General features: G+C 34.2%; 1 long non-coding RNA gene across 1 annotated transcript in view; it reads left to right on the top strand.

Moving 5' to 3' along the window:
* Positions 1-22,598, top strand: part of LOC136035462 (uncharacterized) — a 51,924-nt gene that overhangs the window by 1,763 nt on the left and 27,563 nt on the right. The window lies entirely within an intron of this gene.

The raw sequence follows: 22,598 nt of genomic DNA, 5'->3' as shown, positions 1-22,598 counted from the left end.
CGAAAAATGTTAGACCGCTAAACTCTACAGAGCAAAAACAAGAAGGCTTCAAAGTGTTTTATTTCCGGGAATCTTCTAATTTTGAAACTTGAAGGCTTCTAGAAACTTGTCTGAGATGACCCATATAAGTAAAGGGTGCACGTTTCAGTAAATCGTTTTAAAACCGCAATAAGACTCAGTTGTTTTTTTACAACGAATCAAAAAATTTCTAGTTTTTGTACAAAGTTAGGATTTAGCTTGATTTTGCATCTTGTCAAGATCTAGCTCGTTCTGCACTGAATCACGATTTCTCCACTGTTAGGGTTTTGGTTTTTTTAAAGCTTAGTTCTACTCTGCAGTACTCAAGGGCCTAGCCAATTCCTGCAGCAAAAAGGACTGACCCTGTTTTCCCACTGAGCCAAGGCCCATCTCGTTTTAGTGCAGAACCGTGACTTGTGTTATTTTGCACTATGTCAGGACTTAGCTCCTTTTGCATACAGTCAGTCCACAGCTTCGACTTGTTTTTTCATAGAGTAAAGACTTAGCTCGTTCCACGTCGATGCAAAAAATTCTCCAGCTTACGCTAGTTAGGACATAGCTTGTCTCCGTACTGAGTCAGAAATTCGTTTGCTCTGCACAACTTATCACAACCACGTTTGCACTCGTTTTTGCATTGAATCATTCCATTACACGACAATAATTGTTTTAGTGCTGCGTGAATATAATAAGTGCGTTGTTTGTGCCTTCGCTGAGTAACGACTTTTTTTTGCACCACATAACCTTTATTATAAACGCCTATAACGCCTTTACTAAAAATATCTATGACTATGATTTCTTTTCTCGCCATCTATGATTTTACTCTGAATGTTCGCCGATAATTTTTATATCAAGTCAGAGTGTTTCAACTCCTTAAGAGGTAAAACTTTCTGGGTTTTTACAAGTCTGTTTTTGTATTGTGGTGATTAATGACTATGAGCACCATCCTTGTTCACATTCGAGCTATATGTGTTCTATTAAGCTTTTTTTATTTTGTGAATTCATAGTGGTTCTCCAAAAGTTGTTTCCTTGAAAGTCTATCTTTTTTAAAGTCTATCTCATTTAGTGAAAAAACGTTTTGTCTGACTAAAATTACGTTTTCTGATATCGTGTGGCACAAAACAGTACTTTTGCTTCAAATAGGGTCGAATTTTAAAGAAAATAATTGCTAATCCTGTAATACTCCTGCAGGATTCTTGTGTCTCAGAAAACATCGCAGCCTAGATATCAATATACAGTTATGCAAACTCCTATCTTGCCCATGAGAAGTTTTTGGTACAGAGCTCTGAGCTTGGCAACTCCTCCAAGCCCACGCTCCGACACGTGGATCGTACTACAACACCATAGGGGGGAACGCAATTTTGTTGCTAGCATCGCTACCGCGTACTGTGTCCAAGAAATAAATGAAGTTTTCGCTACTGTATTTGTATCTAAGCTGTGGAAAACATAAGCATTTATTTTGTCAGTTTTATCAGACTGTCAGAGAGATGGTCCTTGCGAATTTTAAAACTTCAAATATCTAGAGGTCTGATTTCCAAGTAGCATATATCTCTTTTCTATAGCTTTAAGGATGTAGAACTTAATGACAATCTTGTACTGGTTAGTATTGAAGATAATCAATCAAAACTCTAGGTTACATTTAGAAACATTTGCGCTGATACAGCATTCTCACTTATGTTTATAGTGCATGGACTACTGTCGATTTATATATGAATCTGCTTAGAGATACCACCTTTTATGATAAGCTTATCTTTTCTGCTGCAATAATATCCTCCAATTTTCTACTTTCTTGTTTGGTCCTAGTAATAGCTTCACATGATTAAGTTGATCCTCGGCTACTACCTTATACTCGACCATTGTATTCTAACATTATTCGCTGCTTCCGAATGTCAGTGAGGATCGAAATATTACTGGTTGCTAGTACAGCAATTGTACATCTGAATCGCACAGAAGTAAAGTTCTTGGAATATATAACATAATTACTGCTACTACTCTTGACTCGACCATTCTATAATATCATAATATATACTAGCAATTACATAATATAATTACTGCTAATACTAGCAATTCAACACAGCACCAAGACACCTTACAGCTACGCACGCTCCTCCTCTGTCCCAATCTATTCCAACATCCCTCTTTACAACCTCTGAAGAATTTACCATTTCCCTTAAATCTCTCCTGAAGACATCCTCCCACTGCATTCCGGGGGAGGGGGCTGCTTTTCATTTTCCCCTAGATGGTTGCCCGACAAGGACTATATACCAATTGTGTTCTTATTATTCCTGATGTGACTATTTCTTATGCTCAAGTTAGAGTTCTCGTATGGATATCACTGCCCTATAGTAATCCCTTTACGTAAAACTATCGTATTAAACTGCTTGTTATTGGTTTTTCAGCAAATCTACAAGGAAAGTGGCAATAAAAGTTCTCTAGACCGCACTTTTCAAATTCTTAAATTTTATTTTCATTGTGCACTTTCGAGGGTGTGGTCTCAGAAATTTATAGAATTATCCATTCTATTGTGATCATTTCAATTCAAATGTTTTTAATATAAATATTTAAAGAAAACACCAATATTTTGTACAGCTTCTTAGATGACCAAAAAGCTATTTTTATGTTTTTATTCTTAATCCTAATAGTTTGATTGTATCTTTTGAAAGCTATAAGACTCTTACTAGACCGTTGAATTCAATTTAAGAAAAAAGTTGTATTCGCTCGTCAAATGAAAAGTCTGAAAAAGGTTCGTTCTGTGAAGCTAATGCGTGTTGGTCCTCTGAATTCATGATATGTTTTATATTGAAATATAGCAATGGAACTAGTAACTTAAATTTTAACTGCAATTTCTTATTTTTGTGCCAGGTTCAAAATACTATATATTTTCTTTTTAACATTTATCTTTTAGACAATGGTCATCTATTTTGTAATACCATTATTAAATATTCCGTTTTTCTATAGTATTATAATACGGTGACAACATACCCCAGTATCTATCCCGGTTGCTTCTGCCAATAATTTGAGCTGGACCCCTTCCAAAACAATGCTCTTATTTAACCCCTACTATAAGAAAAGTAAAATTAAAACAAAGACATTGTTACTTTTTTTGTACTGAAAATTTAAAAAAAGCTCTAAAATAGCCTTTACTTTAAATAGAAAAGTACATTTGCAGGGTATTTATAGACGAAAGCGGGATCTAAAGTAAACAATTAATAGATGGCGTTAACTTGATCTCGAGCTCTTGCAAGTGCGATTTCTAGAATAACTTCAAGTGAAAGTTATTCCCCTAGTATTGTGTTCGAAAGATGGCTATAGTGTTTTTTATGTCTCTTTTCAGACATTATAGCAAAAATATACCGTGATTTGCATTTAACTAAGAAAATTGACAATTCTCCCGTTCAAAAACAATTGACCTCGATTCAAAAATGACTTTCTGAAAGTAACATTTCATTTTTTAAGTCTAAAATTTAAACTATACATTGAATTTTATTCCTTATCAGCATGGTTATTTAATCTCAGTTTTAATGCTAACATTATATAGACAATAGTATCAATGCAAAACTACTATCTATCAAGTAATTTCAATAAAGCTTTATTTTCACAAATATTCACCCCAATGGCTTTCCTAAGAAATGAAAGTCTTAAACTATTATCTTTGGTTGGAGTTGTGTATTTACAATTACCAATAGTTTGTTACATAAAAGTGCTCACAGTAAAACTCAACGCTATGTTGCACACAATAAACTTGAGAAAAGAAGAAATAACTTTAATTTGCGTGTTCTTAAGCGCAGTAACATTTCTTTCCGAGGATTTCAGAGAAAAAAGGAACAGAACAAATTTTATTTTGATTCGGAACCACCTTACCACAGAAAACAAAGCTAAAAGGCTTTAAGTTAGTCAAACTTCATGTTTTAGGTTTTTAAGTTAGTTATATTCATGTTTTAAACTTCACGTTATTATAGATATGAAAAAAAGTGAAATTTCATTGCCATATTCTCAAGTTGAAAGAAAATGTTTTTATAGAATATCTTTGCGGTCTTAATCATGCTATAAATTGTTTAGTTCACTTAAATGACAATCTGATATTCAACACGACTAATATGGGTGCAAGAAATAAAAATTTGCTGAATTTTTATGTTGCAATATGTATTAAATTATAGGGCAAACATTTCAGAAAAAGTAGAATAAGATAGAACAAAATAGAAGAAAAAGTTTGTCAGTATTATGAATCTTGGCATCTGTGAAGCAAATACAAAAAAAAATCCTCTCAGTCTCAAAGTATTTAAAAAAAAACATAGGTTTACTATCGTGTTACAGCATTCATTCTTAGAGCATGAAATAAAAGAATCAGATTTTAGCGTAGAGAGTGGACCACCTGAAGGAGAAGGGAAAGGGTTGCATGTCGCTCGTAATGTATAGGCTAATACCTGTTATGTTTAATAACTGTTCTTTAATTTCATTGGCAAAAAATATTTGATTTCTAATCGGTCATAACATCAGAATAGCTTAATTCCGTATATGACTTGGTCTGACACACCTAGGCCCCTATTCTTTACAATAAAAATGTATTTACATATAACCAAGTTTTGAATATGAGAGCCCGTTTATTTACGTTTGCTCAGCTAAATAAAATGGAGGGAGGCTATCAATTACATTACTTCAATATTAAAAGTTATTTTTGTTAAAATTCTTTGTTTTTGCAGTAGCCCTGGGTTGACGCACATACATTTTTGTTCATTTGTTTGCAATGATTCCTTTTTAGGAAATATCATGATCGAAAAGTCAGATTAGAAAATTGTGTGCTAATGCTATAATTTATTATAAGGGACAGACGCTAGAATTTTATTCGCATCGGACATTAGGCGGTAAAAATTAAAATTAACAAAATAGGGTTTTTAATTCCTAAAAAAAAAACTCATATAACGAATGATCCTCTGTCGAAACTGTGGCTTTGAAAGATTTCTTGAAGAGGTTACCAACACTTTTTTCTTTTAAATGGAATGCCGGCCTTCTGATGCAGTTGAAAAAAAATAATCTCTGTTATAAAAGTTAAATTTCCATGAACATATCTACAGCAGAAATGAGCCTACATAATCGTTTTAGAATCGCATCTTCTAATATTCCTGATGCGTTGTTTCAAGACGATTTACCGAGAAAGTTGAGATTCATGAGCTTGGACGATAGTTCAGAAAATTCGAAAGTTATTTCGTGAATCCGTACACAGCTGTAATTATCATATTTTGGCCGAATAATCGTCGCTACCTGCAAAAATCGTTCATACGTGAAACATGTGAATCCAAGGTAAGTCAGAAATTCTCAATGATAAACATTCTGAAGAATAAAACAAGAAGCAGTGTTTGAATGCTGAAGAAGATTGTCAAATTCAAGGAGGTATGGTCCAAAACATCTAAAGAGCACAAGGACTCCTAAACTACCAGTTATATTAGAAAAATCCTACGAAGATTTGCAGTATGGTCTCCATAACCCTGCTATGGCTGATGAAACATTAAGTTTGTGGAAGACGTGATAAACACCATCTATATAAAGATTTGATTTACAGTTGTTTTTAGCTACAAATGGAAAGCTCTATAATGGTATTCTGGAAAAATGATTATGCTAAAACAGTAATATAAAGTTAATTGATTCCTGAACTTGTTTTCCTTTCAAAACTTTTATTGTTTTGAAAAAACAACGGAGTAGCATAAATGTAATAAACGTTGGATGAATATAAGTCTTTTAAGCAAGTAACAAACTTCATTTAGGTAGCGTTTACGAAAATTGGACATAAAAATAAATCCAATCCTAAACATGCTTCTGTATATGACAAAAAAAGGGAAAAAGACATAGCAGCTAAAGTTATTACTCCATCAGTTATAATCTTTCTTTTGCTGTAGCACCATTGTTTGGATTCAAGTTGACGCAACGTTACTTTAATCTGCCATCCTATCTTTAAAATTTAAAAAGTCTATGAAAAACGTTCAATTTACAAAAAACTCAAACTTTAGTGTCAAGAGCAAAGGATTGTAGCAAGCTGCAACTCCTTCATATAAATTTTTATTTTCATTTACTTTATAAATTCATGTTTCATTTTATTATCACTTTTAGGGCTATCCTAAGAATGAGGGGTTTAACTGCTTTCGTGACCCAGCACTCTGTTTACTAACAATTAGTAACTATATTGCTATTTTCTGAGAATGAAAAGCTTTATTTAGGCCCATTTGCCTTACATACTAAATTAGGAATATTGAAAGGCGCGGTGATCCCTTTGCCTAAACTCATTAAAATTAATTTTTAATTGTTGGATTTCTAGGCTGGAAGAGGGGGCTGAAGTATAATTAGAATTTAAAATAGCTTTTAAATACAGATTTTTGAAATAGCTGTAACTTACTATTTTTTCTTTACGGTTTTAAATTAGCACAATTGAAAACTCCGCAGAAGTAAAATCACCCCCAGGCCGTGAAAGGGGGGGGGGCTTTTATTTCTAGCTCTGGTACTAACTATGAAATAAATTAAACTATTCCTGTATTAACTGATTGTTTTGAATAGACGGATTATATTCTGGGACAAAGACGCTAACTTGTTGCAGTACGTCCTTAGAAACCGGGATGATATGCATATTGATTTTCGACAATAAAAAAGCCAACTGGTTGTCTCAAAATTCTGACTTGATATTATTTTGGCTATATTCAGCTCTGGATTTATATATCTCTGCACAAAATGGCCAGAAATCACACATTTTCTGCAAAATCTCAGAAAAGGTGTGTCTAAAAAAGTCATTGGAACTTAAAATATCAGCCAATGCAAGGCCTCACACTCACAACTGAAAAAACAAACACTGTTGGAAAAACTGCATTTTGACCATTATTCTTAGGGAAATGCATATGTCTTTACTTGCTTACACAGAAATCATAATCTCCACTCTAGATTGCTTTGAATTTTTGAATCTACTGGTTAAGATTTCATTAAGGCTACACTTCCTTTTCAAGATATTCTCTCCTTTCTCCAGATTTACGCGAAAGTTCTTATACTGGTAAATTTTGACTGGTAGCTGTGAATTTGGAAGAAGAATAGAAAATATAATCTTTTTATGCGTATGCAATCTTCAAATTTAATTTTGTTAAGTTCCAGCTACTATTGACTGTAAGTAAACGGTAAGTAAATCACTCTTTTCTTACCGTTTACGAAAACGTGTCAGGAACGATAGGACTTTTTTGGTGTAGAAATCGGTAACTGATGAAGCATATGATGTTTTGCTTAGTTCAACTATATTGTATAAAATAGGTAGCGCTGTACGCTAGAAGAAGTAAACAATGTAACCGAAAAAAGAAGGCTAAGGAGCAGTGGCAAAAATTCGTCAGAAAATTGGTAGGGGTTGGCGATGTTAGAGACAATTTTCCCAGATCAAGTGAAAATGACAGTGAAAACTGAAAAATGAGCCATATAACATCTTAACCAGTTTCTGTGTATGCTTGAATTATACAGACTTATCTTAGTTTGGAAAATATTTTTGAGGAGACTAAATTTCAGCTGGGGAAGGGGGACAAACTGGGGTTTGGAGGAGGGGCAAACTGAGGTCTGGGAGGGGCAGTTGCCCCCTGGCTCATAGAGAGTTACGACCTTTTAAGGAAGTAGCACTAAGAATTAAATCGTTTTCAGGAATTATAAAAACGACATGTTATAACTGCAAGACATTGATAATGATGCACATGTAACGTATGAAATCTATAGAAGGGTAAACTATTTTACAGAAGTTTGAATTGGTATATTCGCTTAATTTACAGCCTCTTAAGAGAGGCAGCAGTAGAATTATGGCCCATAAACCAAATAAAACAATCAAACCAACAACTTGAAAACCATCCAAAATTTAAGTGGAGTGTAAAGCCATCTAGCTTATACCAATACACCCTTGCCGCAAGAAATTTTGAGATTAATTTGTTTGATTTTCTGAATAATTTGCCGTAATATCTACAATTTTTGCTGTTTTATTGATGATTTGTATAATCCCCGCAGTGTGTTCACCTCTTGAGCTAATCTGTTCGTTTGTACCTGAAAAGGGCCATGGTAGATATTTTTCATAATATTTCAGACAATGCAGAAAAAATTATTTTTAAGCCCCCCCCCCCAAAAAAAAAAATCCGGATACGACCCTAAGTATGGAACTTGATGTTTTATTAGGTAATTTGGAAGTTGCAAACGCGTTAAATAAGATTTGTAAAGACGCAAACTGCTCATAGATAAAAAAATGAAAAAATCCTTTTTTTCCATGTTTACCTGTGCTGTATTTTTTTTAAGGCTTGTGTTGATAGATTGTAATTTTCACATGAAAATGTTGCTAATAAATCGATGACGAGCTTTAACATATTTATTATTGCACGTTATATTTAAGGATTTTCTTATAATTTCTTTTGAATATTTTACTGATATTTTCTTTATAAGTGTGTACGACACATACAATTCTATGATTTCTCGCATTTGTCACTGAAAATATCTTCAATTAATTAATGGCCACTAAGAATGAATTAAGACTTTTAACAGAAGCTTGAATATACTGGTCTCTTATCCAGGTGGCAGGGTTAGTTCTATGAATCGGTTAGATGAAAGCCTATGAAAATTACATTTTTTTTTTTTTTAAGTGATAGAACTAAGTAATATAACTAAGGATTACTGTTGGTATATTTTTAATTGGAAGTGCTTGAGACAACCACGGCGTTTTCGTTCTCACGACTAACGATCTATTTTATGACGCATTTAATGTTTTCTTGTTACTTTAAATTATCAGTCCATTCTCTGACAAAACTAGCTTTTGTAGTTGCTGATAAGCCGGAATCAAAATTAAAGCAGAAACTCCACTATTTCTTAACTCACCTACTCCTGCATTGCAATTTAATTCTCTAGTGGGAGAGGATTGAGTAGAGTGAGAATCGGGAAAGACGCGGTTTGTAGAACCTGTCTGAAATCCCATAAATTATCATTCTGGGATTCATAATTTCATTGACAAGGGACCTCAGCTGAGCAGAAAAAAATAAACACTCGTGTTTGATAGAATTTTTTATTTGTTAATTATTGACTTCAATTAATTGTACAGAAAAATATGAATATAAATGGAAACAGAAAACATAAGAACGATGAGCAAGCATGCATTACCATAGCTTTATTTTAGCCTATTAATACTTTGAGGGTTCGTAGCACCAAAAAGGGATGAAAGACGACACTGTAGGCCATTGGGAACATATATTGTTGGATGTCATGCTTTGGACGGAGGGGTTACAGTTACTGTTAAATGATTATGAAGAATATGTTGTGTTTAATTATGCCATTCATCCGCAATTATTATTACTCCTACTGACAAATCAAAAACAACTCATCACAGCACTAAGCCGCTACAGCTTGGTAGAGCTGCATCTTCTCCTCCACCCAAATATGGGTGGGCATCCACTCCACCTTCAATCTTTTCTGCCTCCCATGGATATTCTATTTGTCCTGAATCCTTCTGTGTGGCTTCTGCCTATACAGTGCCTTCTAGTATCCAAATCTTGGCCTGAAAACGTATCTTCATATTGCCATTGTTTTTTTTTTTTTTTTTTTTTTTACAATTGTAAAGAAAGAAACTCCTCCATTTTGGCTGTTCTACTCTTTATATCTCCACTACGTCCTACATAATAATACATAATAATGTGACAAAAAAAATTAAGCTATTTACTTTTTGTTCTTTTCGTCAATGATTTTTGAGCTCCCACTGACTAGAAATGACAAAAACGAGGAAGTGTAAGACAGCAAAGAAAAAAGAAGTAATTCATAGCTTGTTAACAAGAAGAAATGACAAATATTATCTCCGAGACCTTCATTCAGCCGTCTTCAGAACAAAAAGAAGAATAAAAAAGTAGTTAAGAGTACACAGGGCATCAAATATAAAGGATGAACCTTAAAAACTAATAAAATAAAAAAGACGACATAAAGAACATTTTTTGAGGACGCAGCATTTAAAACATTAACGCTTCTAAAGCATTAACATTTCAAAATAGTTTTATTACTTTTGTAAAAAAAATAAATGATTGGTATATTTATTTAAAATAGCCCAATACTAATACAATAAAAAAAGGATAGTTACTTTCTAAGGTAACAGTAAAAAGGGCCTGATTATTTCGATTTTTACCATTACTTAAGAAAGTGACTCTCTTTTTCCTTATTTCTTAAGATCTGGTTTTTTCCCTTGTGGACTTGTAGATACTTTTTATTCTTCTTTTTGCACCAAGGAGGACTGAGTAGAGGTCTCGAACGAAGTATCTACATTTTCTTCATAGCTTTAGCGTACAATACCTTTATGTCGCTTATGCCGTATGGTTTTAAAGAGATAAATGAACTACATTAAGAATTATTTATAATCTTTAAGACGCTAAGTAATTTGTAAAAACCTCAAAGCCTTCTCAAAGAGGAGTTATGATAAAAAGCCACTCCCAGTGGAAGACTAAAATACTTTTAATCTGCAAAATATAGAAATAATAAAAAAAATGATACTTTTTTTGGAAAGATTTCTTTTTCGAGGTTACCCTCCCACCAAGGAAAATATGTGATGATTTGGCCATCCCTGCAGAAATTATGTTCCCCTGATTATTCCGAATTATGAAAGAAAGCACAGCTGTCACATAAGTGTGAGACATGGAATAAATGGAATCTGGAGTCGGATAAATGGAATCTGATAAACAAGTTATATATGAGCGAATTTTATTTACTTTTTTCAAACGAATGCTTAAAGTAATATCAAAGGACTTTAGAAATAATTTTTCATGCTTTTTGGCGGCTTGTTCTAATATAAAAGCCATAAGAAAGCTTTGGGCTTAAATTTTTCTCCGCTATCCTGTCTTCGGAAGGGAGGTGCTGCTAATCATTTTCGTTTTAAGGAAATAAGTATAGTTCTAATTTACGATATAGTTTACATTTTTGATATATAATCATTCTGAGAAATAACTAGTGAAGCCTCTGTGTATCTATAAATTGGGGATTCATATTTTTGAAAGCATAAATTTATGCCAAAACCACTCTATGAGAATTTCCTTATTGGTAATTTTATTCATTTTACTCTATAGCTTTCCAGTCTAAAAATAAAACTAAATTGTAGCATTTAAATTTTGTTCCGGTATACTTCAAACGCGTACAATTAGACAAGCTAGTAAGCATTGATTAGCTGTTTGCAAGAAAAATAGAGAAAAGGGTCTGTGGAATAACCAGACGGCAACCCAACTATAATTTATAACTTCCTGCCTACACGACGAAAAAAAAACATTCCCGATTTAATCCGTCATTTATTCATGGTCAGTCATTTTTCAAAAACAATTTAGGGGGATTATCAAATAAATATCAAATAATTACATTAATACAATGGTCATTAAACATTGAGTACTCTGTTTAGTGATGATTATTTTCATACCCTATGTCCGTAGTAATAACACTAATAATCAATTGCATGACAGATATGTCATATATGTGCATTAGGTCTTTTTTTTACAGTCGCCTTTCCAAGGTATAAGCGGGTTTTACGTAATTGAAATGTGTATTGACCTTGAAATTTTTCTTTATTCTGTGAAAAAATAACTGTTAAAGAAGGGAAGAACAGCTGGATTATATGTTCTTCACTTTTACCTCTATTAAAAAAAGATAAAGAAAAAAATTAGGGATGAAAAAAGACTGGAATTTCTCGAGTATTTGGTCAGAATCAGTAAATGACAAATTTCTCGTTTAATATCCCTGTATAAATTTGAACTAAAATTATCTTCTACTCCTTTAAGATATAATAAATAAGGGAAACCATAATCTTAACTCAAATTTCTCGTAAGAGAAAAGGACACTGTAAGGCTCGTAAGAGAAATTACTGTCACTCAGTTTCTATGAGCAAGTTAAATGTTTTGCATGAATTTTAAAGTATCTTTATAAACTAGACATATTTAGAAGTATGTCCGGGGGATGACTGGAGCAGGAGGACACCTTAAATGAAGTGACTCCTACCCCCTCTTCAAGCAGAGTCCTAACTAAATGCTAGGAAACAATGGAAGCAAGAAAAGAAAGTTTTTTCTTTTTTATCCTAAACGGATTTATTTTGCCAAAATGACTGAAAACAGTAACCCCAAGAAAGCTGCGAGGCTTTGAGAATATTAGTAAATTATAATAGCTATTTTCGGCCGAAGTTTCTAAGGATACTCTTGCTTAGTTTGTAATAGGGGATCTTAACTTGAAATTATAACGTATACATCTGTCTATAGACCATTCCACTAATTAACAAATGCCTTGAGGCTTACTTAGTCAAAATCAATCTCTACTGAAATAGGAGTATTTGAAATTAAGATTGATTTAAGCTTTCCCCATATGTACTAAACCAATAGTTTCTGAACACATAAACAGGGGAGAACGACTTGGGATAGGACAGTTATGAGCAAGGTATTTTCTGATTGGAGGAAAACAGGCGATCAATACGCTTACTAGACAGGAGCGTGAGTTATTGTGGACCGTTATTCTTCGTAAGGCGACAAAATAAATGATTAAATGCAGTAAACCACGCAGAAAATAGGGAAGATGACACGAAATTCATGACCTACATTAATCAGATATAAAACTAGTCTTGTACGTAGCAGAGAATTTGTAAAAATGACAATATTTCATGGTTGTCAAGGTTAACAAAATTTTATGATAAATGAAATAAATAATTGAAATTTTTAGGAAACCTCCGTTTTAAATATATAGAACACATAATTCTGGAATTTTCACTTAAATTTGTCTTTAGGGCTAGAACCACCTATGCTAGGGCCTTGCTGGGTGCTAGACTTCAAACTTTTAAGTGTTTTATTTACGACTTATTCATGATTAGCAGTTCTCATTTGACACTGTGTCTTTTAAGAGTAGCCGTGGCTTCTCACTGACAAATAACTTCTGGCTTCAGTAGTTACATGACAGTAGACACTTACTCCTCTTTTTAATATTGATGTAATCGGTTACTATGGAAAAAATGATCCCAAAAAAGTTAGAGCTTTTTTCTACTAATGCGACAACAAATGAGTTAGTATAACAAAATCCTGGGCGGATCTAGGGAGGGGAGGGAGATGACCCCGGCTTCCCAATATTTTTCTGGTGCCCTCATTCCGTAATTGTGTTTTTTAAATATATATGCATCGATTTGGTCAATTATTGACAGCCTTGTCATATTTGGCTTCCCCAAGATTTTGCTGTTGATCTGCCCGTGATGAAACCAACAGTCTTTTCCAACAAGAAAATCTAAATCTAACCAAAAAATAACTCAATTAAAAACTACACAATCAAAAAACAACAGTAAAAGAATGGTCAGCCTAGAATCATAAAATAGGTCATTCATAAATTACCTGTCGGTATTGGCAATCCATTATTGTTATTATTCCTTCTTAATTATTAGCATTCAATATTCAAAAGTTTTGTAGCTCGATAGGCTTGTTTTAGTGTTGCCATGAACTGCTTAGACAAGGGTAAGCCTTTAAAGTCTACGACATGTCGTTTTTTGTTGGTATTTCTCTATGTAAACGTAATTCAATTCAAAAATTCTAATGTTATTGCGGCGGCTTCTTAGATATCTAGGAGCAATCGTAAAAATTTTCGATGTTTTTTATGGAAGGGGGAGGAGGCAGGGACCCCAATTCTCCACACTACTTACATACTTGTCACTTTGCTATGTTTAATGCGTTCTATTTTAAACGTTTGAACCTTGAAAAGTATTTGAAACAGGGTACGGGAAACATAATGAATGTGTTGAACTTGGACAGAAGTCTAGAGCCTTTCAATTAGTAATAATTGACTACATTTCTGAAATCCCTCGCCTTTTGGTTTTTATTGGACAAAACAATTTACTTCGAAATAACCCAGGAACTAACCGTGTTCTACACGAAAGATTACCAAGTAATAGAAAATTCAAGCCATAATAATTCTTTAAATAAATACCTTAGATTTGACAACCTTAAAATCTTATCTACCAGTTGCACTAAAAAAAAAACCAAAAATGACATTCATAATACTATGTAATCCAAAATAGATTCAATAGAAGTCCCTGCGCTTGTTACAGCGCTCTTTGTCACTGTACTACAGTACACTGACTCTGTAAACTATGTACTACAGTTTGTTTGAATGAGTAGCCTATTTTATTATTCTTGGCTAAACTTTTTTTAGTGGTGGTGTTAAGGTCTTCTAAAATCTTGTTTTTATCACCTAGCTTTTAATTGTAAGTTATGTTTATGGCTATATCTAACTTTTTGGCTGAGGGCAGCTAATGATTATGCAGTCAAAATAATCATATATTTTTGCTTGTCTTTAATTCGTAACTGGACACGCTAGTAGATAAGCTGCCAATAAAGACAGTAAACTGATAAGGATAGTTTAAATGAGCCCTGATTTTTCTATTATTAGCCTCTGAATGATGATGATAAAGGCCAGTGGTGCCAATTCACGAAAGTGGGAATGCATTTTCGGCAATTTTGTTGTGTTTTTACTTTCTTTTGCAATATAAATACCAAAAAAGGTATTTTCAACATCTATGTAGGGAAAGATGAAAAATATAGGGATTAGTTGCCCCCTGCATCCTTCCAACTGGTGCCCTTGCCAAGGGTCCTTTATATCATTTTTGGTTTAGTTTTTAAGTGCAGATTATTTAGTTTTTCAGCTGAGCTCGCCATGTATTTCTATATTTAGGCTATTCTAATAGTTTGTTTAAATACAATATGTTTATCACTGTCTTCGCAGGAAGAAAGTGCCAAGTAGCTATATTCATAGCGTTGGGAAGTCACACAGGAGCATTTATATTTTTTAAGATAGGTTATTTTTTTTCACCTAATGTAAAGCTTCTTATAACTGATAAATATCCAAAACCAATAGAGGTGACAGTAGCTGGTGTGTGTGTTATCTATAATACCGGGAAAATCAAAAAGGTGTATGAGGCGATAAATTTAGTGTCTATACATGTCTGAGATTTTTGATGAAAATTGTGTATGACGAAGTTAACAATTGATTTCTTTAAAGCATAATAAAATATTGTATTCTGATAACTGTAAATACAACCAAAGTAATAAATTAGTTTTAATGTACCTAACGATCATGTAATATTTCAGAAATAGACTATATATTACTTCCTTACCCTGAAAAAAACTTTAAGGAAGACAATTTCTGAACCAAGATGTTTGATCTGTACGTTATAATTATTTGTTTTTGGGAAACTTAGGATTACATAATTTTAATTTTCTAGGCCTAGGTCTAATTTTCTGTAGCTTCTAATGCCGCACATTCAAACTGTTCATGGTAATAAACGGTGTGTAATGGTACAGTATCAGTTTTAGGCCTAATAATTTGGAAGGGGAGGCAAGGTATACTATAGGATTATAAAAATATAAAGAGAAATTTAACGTCAGATGTCAGAAAAACTGGGGGAGGGGCAGCTAACCCCTGACCAGGCCTAGAACCGCTACTGTAATGATCAGCCATTCTCTATAGAACTCTAAAAAAAGAAAACAACGAAACGACATCACGTCACTCCAACTGCAAAAATTTGGAATTCTATATTTTTCAAAAGAAATTACGTCAGAGATGCTGGTTTTCATTTTCTTAAGGTTCAAACCAACCTCCATATAATACTAGGAAGCGGCTCGTTAGTTTGAAATGCTAGGGCTCTTTATAGGCTTAAAAGAGATCGCGCAATTGCGTAGTACTTATCCACGAAATTTTGTGCAGCAAAACTACAGTTTTGGAGGTCTGAAAAGGGCCAAAGTGCAATTGAAGAAAATTACTACATAAGCGTTCATTTTAGAGCCATCGAAAAACTATTTGCGTAACAAAGAGATAGTTTCAAAGGCCATAGTGCCGAGCGGTAACTCATTCATCCTTAAATATTTGCAGTTCATACAAAATGAACGGTTATTACTGACCTTCTAGAGAATACAGGTAACAGTTATACTGTGTTGCATATTTGTGCACCGTTTGTTAGAGAACGTTCTTTGGGGCGAAAAAAAGGACGAGCGGATTACATGAAGCTTTAAACACTGTAATTTTCGGTCCAAATTTTCAATGCTGCTGTGCGAGGTCCCCAAATCAATAGAGAGGGGAGATGTATACCGTAGCCCCCTTTCATATTAGGCAAACTTATTAGGCTATAATTACCCAAAATTACAGTGTCTATATTAGGGAACTCATAATAGGGAATTTTCAATATCATATTAAAGAAAACTAGTTTTCCAGATGGAACTGAAGAGTATTGTTAATTCTAAAACTGAATGGAAATTATACTGTCATATATCCGAACTTTTACTTCACTTCAAGAAATATATCTGCATTAAGAGTGAATTAGCCTAACCATAATAGGATGAAGGAGGAGGAGTGGATATAGCCCACTTCATGTTTGGTATAACTCGGAAACATGGAATAATATTGAAAATCAATATCTACAAAATTAAGAAAACCATTTTTCCATGAAGCGATTTAAACCAAACTGAAGTTATCTTGTCATATATTTAAGGGTCACTACTGCCTGCATCAGCCCCCCTTGAGATCATTACGCTAGAGTTTGGCTTTTTATTACTATGCCTTAAATATAAATGCTCAAACACAAGAGTAACACGATAAAAAGTTAATTTTTCTTATCGCATTTATTTGTATTTATCTAAAACATTAACATTTTCAGTTCCAATATTTTAAAAGGTGATCAATGAATTCAACACTTGTAATTTCTGTTTGGCTTGAAGAGAATGAAATAAGAACAGTGTGATGGCAGAGCTGTCCCTCCTCATATATGAGAGTCAGCGAACGGTACCAATACATCAGAAGAATCTACTTTTCATGGTGATAAAAAAAAATCATTAAGTTCAAAATATCCGTCAAAAGTTAATTACACGCATAATTTTAGAAAAAGACGGGAAACACTACCAAACAGGAGGGTAAGCCTGTTGAAAATGATAACTTCAAATTTATCGCGTCCAAAACTCCCCTACAAGAAATTTCTAGTTTCTATTTTCAAAGATAAGAAGTTTTGCATTTTCCCAGAGAATATGGTCAAAGATGCGTCATTATTTGCTTCTTTTTCCCAAGGGGTGACCGCATCCAAACATTATACTTAAAATGCTAGAAGAGGAACCATTCGAACGGGAACTTAAAATTATAGGACCTTTACCAACTAACGGGAAAGATGGTGCCACAGCAAAGTGCTGATTTATGTTTTTCTTTGGTACAAGACGATCATTTTATCCCAGCTAGGGTCAAAATATTACCGAGATAATTCTGAGGTAGCCAATAGGCTTAGAATTAATTATAAAGAGCTTTCCCGTTCAAGTTGCCGCACTGCCAAGTGATTGTGGCACTAAAAAAAATACATCGGTCCACCTAAAATTGACGGTTATTATGTAGAACGTGCACGCAGTACAATTGACGGCTATGCAGCCGCACCAATTATTGGGTGAAGGTCGTTGGGTCCTTTTCCTGACAAGGGAGGGTCAGGGGGTGCCAGAGGCTTAAAAACTGGATTTCCAGGACCAAATTTCAAACTTTTCGATAGAGACCCTTCAGATCAACGTTAAGGGTGGTTGTCCCTACCACCCCACCATTTGGAAGAAAATATAGATCAAGCGCACAATATAAGCGAAAAGGGTGAGAACCCTACCTCCGTTCCAAGGAAGCTATATTTGCCAAATAAGCTCCTCTACCTATTGAAAAGCAGACGCTATGACCGGGAAATATTTTTGGATTTCAGCCTCACCCCTTCAAATGAAAAGCTTTAAAGGTATACATATTTAAAGGATGATTTTACCCTCTTAATGTGCGAGCTAGACTTATGGGGTTCTGGTGAAAATGGCAATTCCTATTACATTGGAGCACCCTATCACACAAAAAAAGCGAGAAAATAAAATAACAAATCAGTTTTTCAATGGAAATAAATAGTGACGTTAAAACTTCCAATGAATATAAAGGATATTGCATCCGACGGGACTTCCATGCCCTTAAGCCCAACATTTGACATATTTTACCCCATTCCTAGACATAAGCTTCAATCCAACTTATCATAAGCTAGACTTTAGCGTAAAGAGACTTTATCCTTCAAATATACAAATGGTATCCACAATACGTTGAAACTTAGCCATAAAGAGTAGAAGGCAGCCTCCCCTTGATATTGAGTAGTTTCTGTTGATTTTGCGTACATTGTCGCTCGTTAACTTCATTCGAAAAACTCAATTATTTTGTTGTTGTTTGAAAGCTTAAAAGAGTAGATATTTAAAAGGTTGTTTAAAGATTGATGTTTAAAAGAGTAGGTCTATATTTTTCGAGGAAGCTTGAAATAGTAAAACTTCATTGTAAGCAATGTCGATAGTGATGAAAGATGGATCTGTAATTCAACTGAATAGAAGATGCAGGCTTCAGTATACTACGACTTACTGTTACACCTGCTTTCTCTTAACCACTTGTTATGTTTCTTTTTTTAAGTTAAAGCTTTCAAGTTTTCGGTATGTTTTTTCTGCAGTCTCTTGGTTTTAATTTTTAAACACAATTAGAGAATTATATTTTTGAAACATGCTTCAAATTTCCTTTAAATTGAAAAACTTTCAAAATTGGCTGAAGGGTATCAAAAATAAAAAATTTCCAATTTATTAAGCAAATTTAGATCACTCTCAAAGTAAAACTCTATGTACCATGATTCTGGCTTGGTAAATGAACAGATCCTGAAACTAATGAAGCCAGTGGTATGAATATATTTTCCTTTCTGTAGAAGTTATAGTTGTATGCTTGTCACAAAATTGCATGTTTCAGAGGGAAATAAGCTATGACAGCATATCATAAAGTTTATAGATCTGCGTGTAAATGGGCCATTTTAACCTACTCACAAAATATCAAGAAAAAACCTTCATAATGATCAGAAGCACTTTGAATAGTTTAATTTAAAGCGCGGACTGTGACTAATTGTAATGAGTTGAACATTGGCATCAATCTGGCTTCTAAGTTGATTCCTTTTTGGAAGTCGGTTTTACTGTCTGATAAAACAGTGTTGCAAAATATTTTGATGCTCAGCTCAAAATTACTATCAAAATAAAAAATAAAATAAAATTTTTGGCCTTTCTGAATAATAAAAATCTAGCTAAATTTGATTTTGTTTATTTATCTAGTCCCTGAGATGCTTAGTCAGCTCTGTCCAAGTTGAACTGGTGTTATTGAGCGTCTCAGTGTGCCGGTCTTAAGGTTTAGTGCACTCTTTTTGTGTAATTTGCAATATCAGTCTAACTTAATATTGAAAATCCTTAGTCATGCAACCTAGAAAAGGCAGGATTTATTTCAATGGAAAAGAAACGAGATAAGTTATTAGAGTAACAATAGAATTAAAGAAAAAAATAGTCCCAAACCTCGAGAAAGGGGTTGGCTTTTGGGATCTGGTTGTCCAATAAACATGACAATGTACTTCATTTCAAAGCAATAAATTTGTCTTCCTCTTTCTTTTTTACCTCGTTTCCATATTTTCGATTAACTTAAATACGCGTCTTTTGAAATTTTATAAAAGTAAAGGGACGTCAATTGATATACATATAAATAACAGATACTTGTACTTGTACTTATGGCGGGAGTCAGGCATTTCCGCCTCACCCGGAATTCAGGATCCTTGTGACCTGTTAGGACCAGATTTCACGATCTGCTGCCAATCGCTCTGCGAACGGGAGCCACTGGGCCGACTAACTATGTCCAAATTTCTTAAAGCCACCAATGGGATCCAGGTCAGACTTGATCAGGGTCCACCAGTTCTTCTTTTGCCCCCCTTAATGCCTCTTCCAAGAGTCGTTGGGCTCAACTAGAAGGATTCAACGCGGCAGGTATTCTGGCGGTCTTCGCAGGACGTGACCCAGCCATTCTAAGCGGTGCTTTTTAACCGTGGTAACGACATCTCTTCTAATCTTGCAGAGTTGGCGAATATTGGAGTTAGATATACAATCTTGCGGTGAATTCTAAGTATTTGGTGAAAGTTCCCATGTTTGAAAGGAGCTAGTGCTCTCTCGTGCGTCAAGGACCAAGTTTTGCATCCATAGAGTAGGATAGTTCCGACCATGGCCGTATAGATTCGACTTTTAGTCAGAATGAAAATTTCTCGGCGGTTCCAAAAGGGCTTTCGAAGGGATGCGAAAACAAACTGCGCCTTATATATTCATTGCTGGATGTCTAAGTCTGAAGAGCCATCAGTGCAAAGTATGGAACCTAGGTAGGTAAAGCACTCTTTCTTGCTGAATTATGTTCACGCTCAAAGATATTTGGGTCGGATGATTCATGACCATAAATTTAGTTTTCTATGCGCTTATTTGAAGTCCAATCAGACTTGAAAATTCGACAAGATCATCAGGCATCTTTTGAGCATGTTCAGGGTCAGAGGAGACCGACATCATTTGCGAAATCAAAGTTGGTTAAGGACAGATTTTTTTCCAATTTGGGCACCATTGTGCTGTATCAGGGCATTTTCTAGCACCCAGTCTATACAGTAATTAAAAAGGATTGGAGAGAGAACACATACTTGCTTCATTCCACTTTCGACTAGGAATTCTTCAGTTCCTCGGCATAGATTCTTATCCAGCTTGTTGACTTTGAGTAATATGCCTGAATTAGTTCAATAAACTTTACAGGCATGCCATCGATTTCTAGGATTTTACGGAGTTTGTGACTTGTAACGGAGTCGAAGGCCGCGGAGTAGTCGAGGAATATTAAAGCTAGAGGTAAATAAAAATAACAGATATTACGAGCTAGTTCCTTCAGGCCTCACGAATGACGGGGTATGGCCCTCACAATGAATTCTACTTTTTTCGCCTCCCTCAACTCATTCTACCACTTAACTTTCCTTCTTCTAGCTCTTCCCCCCCTCCTTCCCTGTTTTGACTCCAAAGTGGCCACTCAGTAAAAGAAAATGAAGTGATATTTACGGAGAACAGCCCAACTGACAACAGAAAACTCTGTCTGGACGGAAACTAAAATACTGTAGTCTTGTTTTTCATTACTTATAAGTATGAATTTTCAAAATAAATATAACTGACAATAGTTTCAAACAGTTCGTGGTAACGAACTGTAAGTAAGGAGCGACCCGGCTCAATAGTAATCAAAACTCTAAAAAACAGAACTTTGATACAAATAGACACTTGAAAACAATTGTATATTAATGCTGACTTTAAATATATAAGTTCATCAAGTTTAATCCTACCCATCAAAAGTTATGAGCCTGAGAAAATTCGCCTTATTTTCTAGAAAAGTGGGAGACACCCCCTAAAACTCATAGAATCTTGATAAAAATCACACCATCAGATTTAGCGTATCAGAAAATCCTACCATAGAAGTTTCAAGCTCCTATCTGCACAGATGTGGAATTTTGTATTTTTTTTTGCCAGAAAAAATCACGGATGCGTGTTTATTTGTTTTTTTTCCCAGGGTGGTCGTATCGACCCAGTGGTCCTAGAATTTTGCAAGGGGGCTCATTCGAACGAAAATCAAAAGCTTTAATGCCCTTTTTAGGTCACAAAAATTGGAGGGTAACTAAGCCCCCTCTCACGAACACTTTTTCCAAAGTCACCGGACCAAAATATTGAGATAGCCATTTTGTTGAGCATAGTTAAATATCTAATAACTATTTCTTTGAATCCCCCACAGTCCCAGGAGAAGGGCTACAAGTTATGAACTTTGCTCATTGCTTACATGATATAGCATTGGTCATTGGTAAGTATACAGACGTTGTCAGGGGGGATTTTTTCTGGTGTGGGATGGTCGAGGAATGGTTAAGGGGGAGGATCTTTCCATGGAGGAAGATCATTTCTATGAAGGGGGCTGTATATCCCATTATAATTTAAAAACAAACCATCTGAAATTAAATAAAAAAACAAGTTTTTTCAAATTAAAATAAGGAGAAACATTAAAACTTAAAACAAACAGGAATTATTACGTATATGAGGGGGTTTTTCCCATTGTCAATACCTCGCTGCTTACGTTAAAGTATTTTTAGCAATTTCAAAAGAGCTATTTATTCTAATTAAACGGCCTTTGTGATTCAGAAATAAATAATAATTTTCTTAAATAATTGGAACAAAATTTGAACTTTTGCGTAAAAAGCGAGGCATTGACGAGGGGGTGAACCCCCTTATATTATGTATATGAGGAAGTTCGCCCCCTCGTTAATACCTCGTTCTTTACGCTAAAGTTGAAATTTTGCAAATGCCGATATAAGCAAAAATCTGTATGTGTTATTTTCCGGCCAATCTTAGCATTATATTTTAACTTAAGCAGCTTCATAACTATGATTTGTATGTGATAATAAACCAAAGATGTATTCTCTCTTCGGTTTGTGGTTGCTATTTCATAAAAATAAACAAGCTTTTTCCAATTGTAAACAAGCAATAACATTACAACTTAAACGAACATAAAATATTACGTATATCTTTTAAAGATCTTTTTTTTCATGCATTTCAGTCATTTGAGAATTGCTCAACTCGTGACTTTCATTTTCATGAAAATAGTTTAAACTTCTTTGGCTGTTTTGTTACTATGCCTTACAAAATTAGTTACGTAAATACCGCTAATTTAAGTTACTTTGG

Source organism: Artemia franciscana, chromosome 14 (assembly GCF_032884065.1).
Source record: "Artemia franciscana chromosome 14, ASM3288406v1, whole genome shotgun sequence".
NCBI lineage: Eukaryota > Metazoa > Arthropoda > Branchiopoda > Anostraca > Artemiidae > Artemia > Artemia franciscana.
The sequence above is the reverse complement of the archived record's forward strand: the minus strand, read 5'-3'. Positions and strand labels throughout refer to the sequence as shown.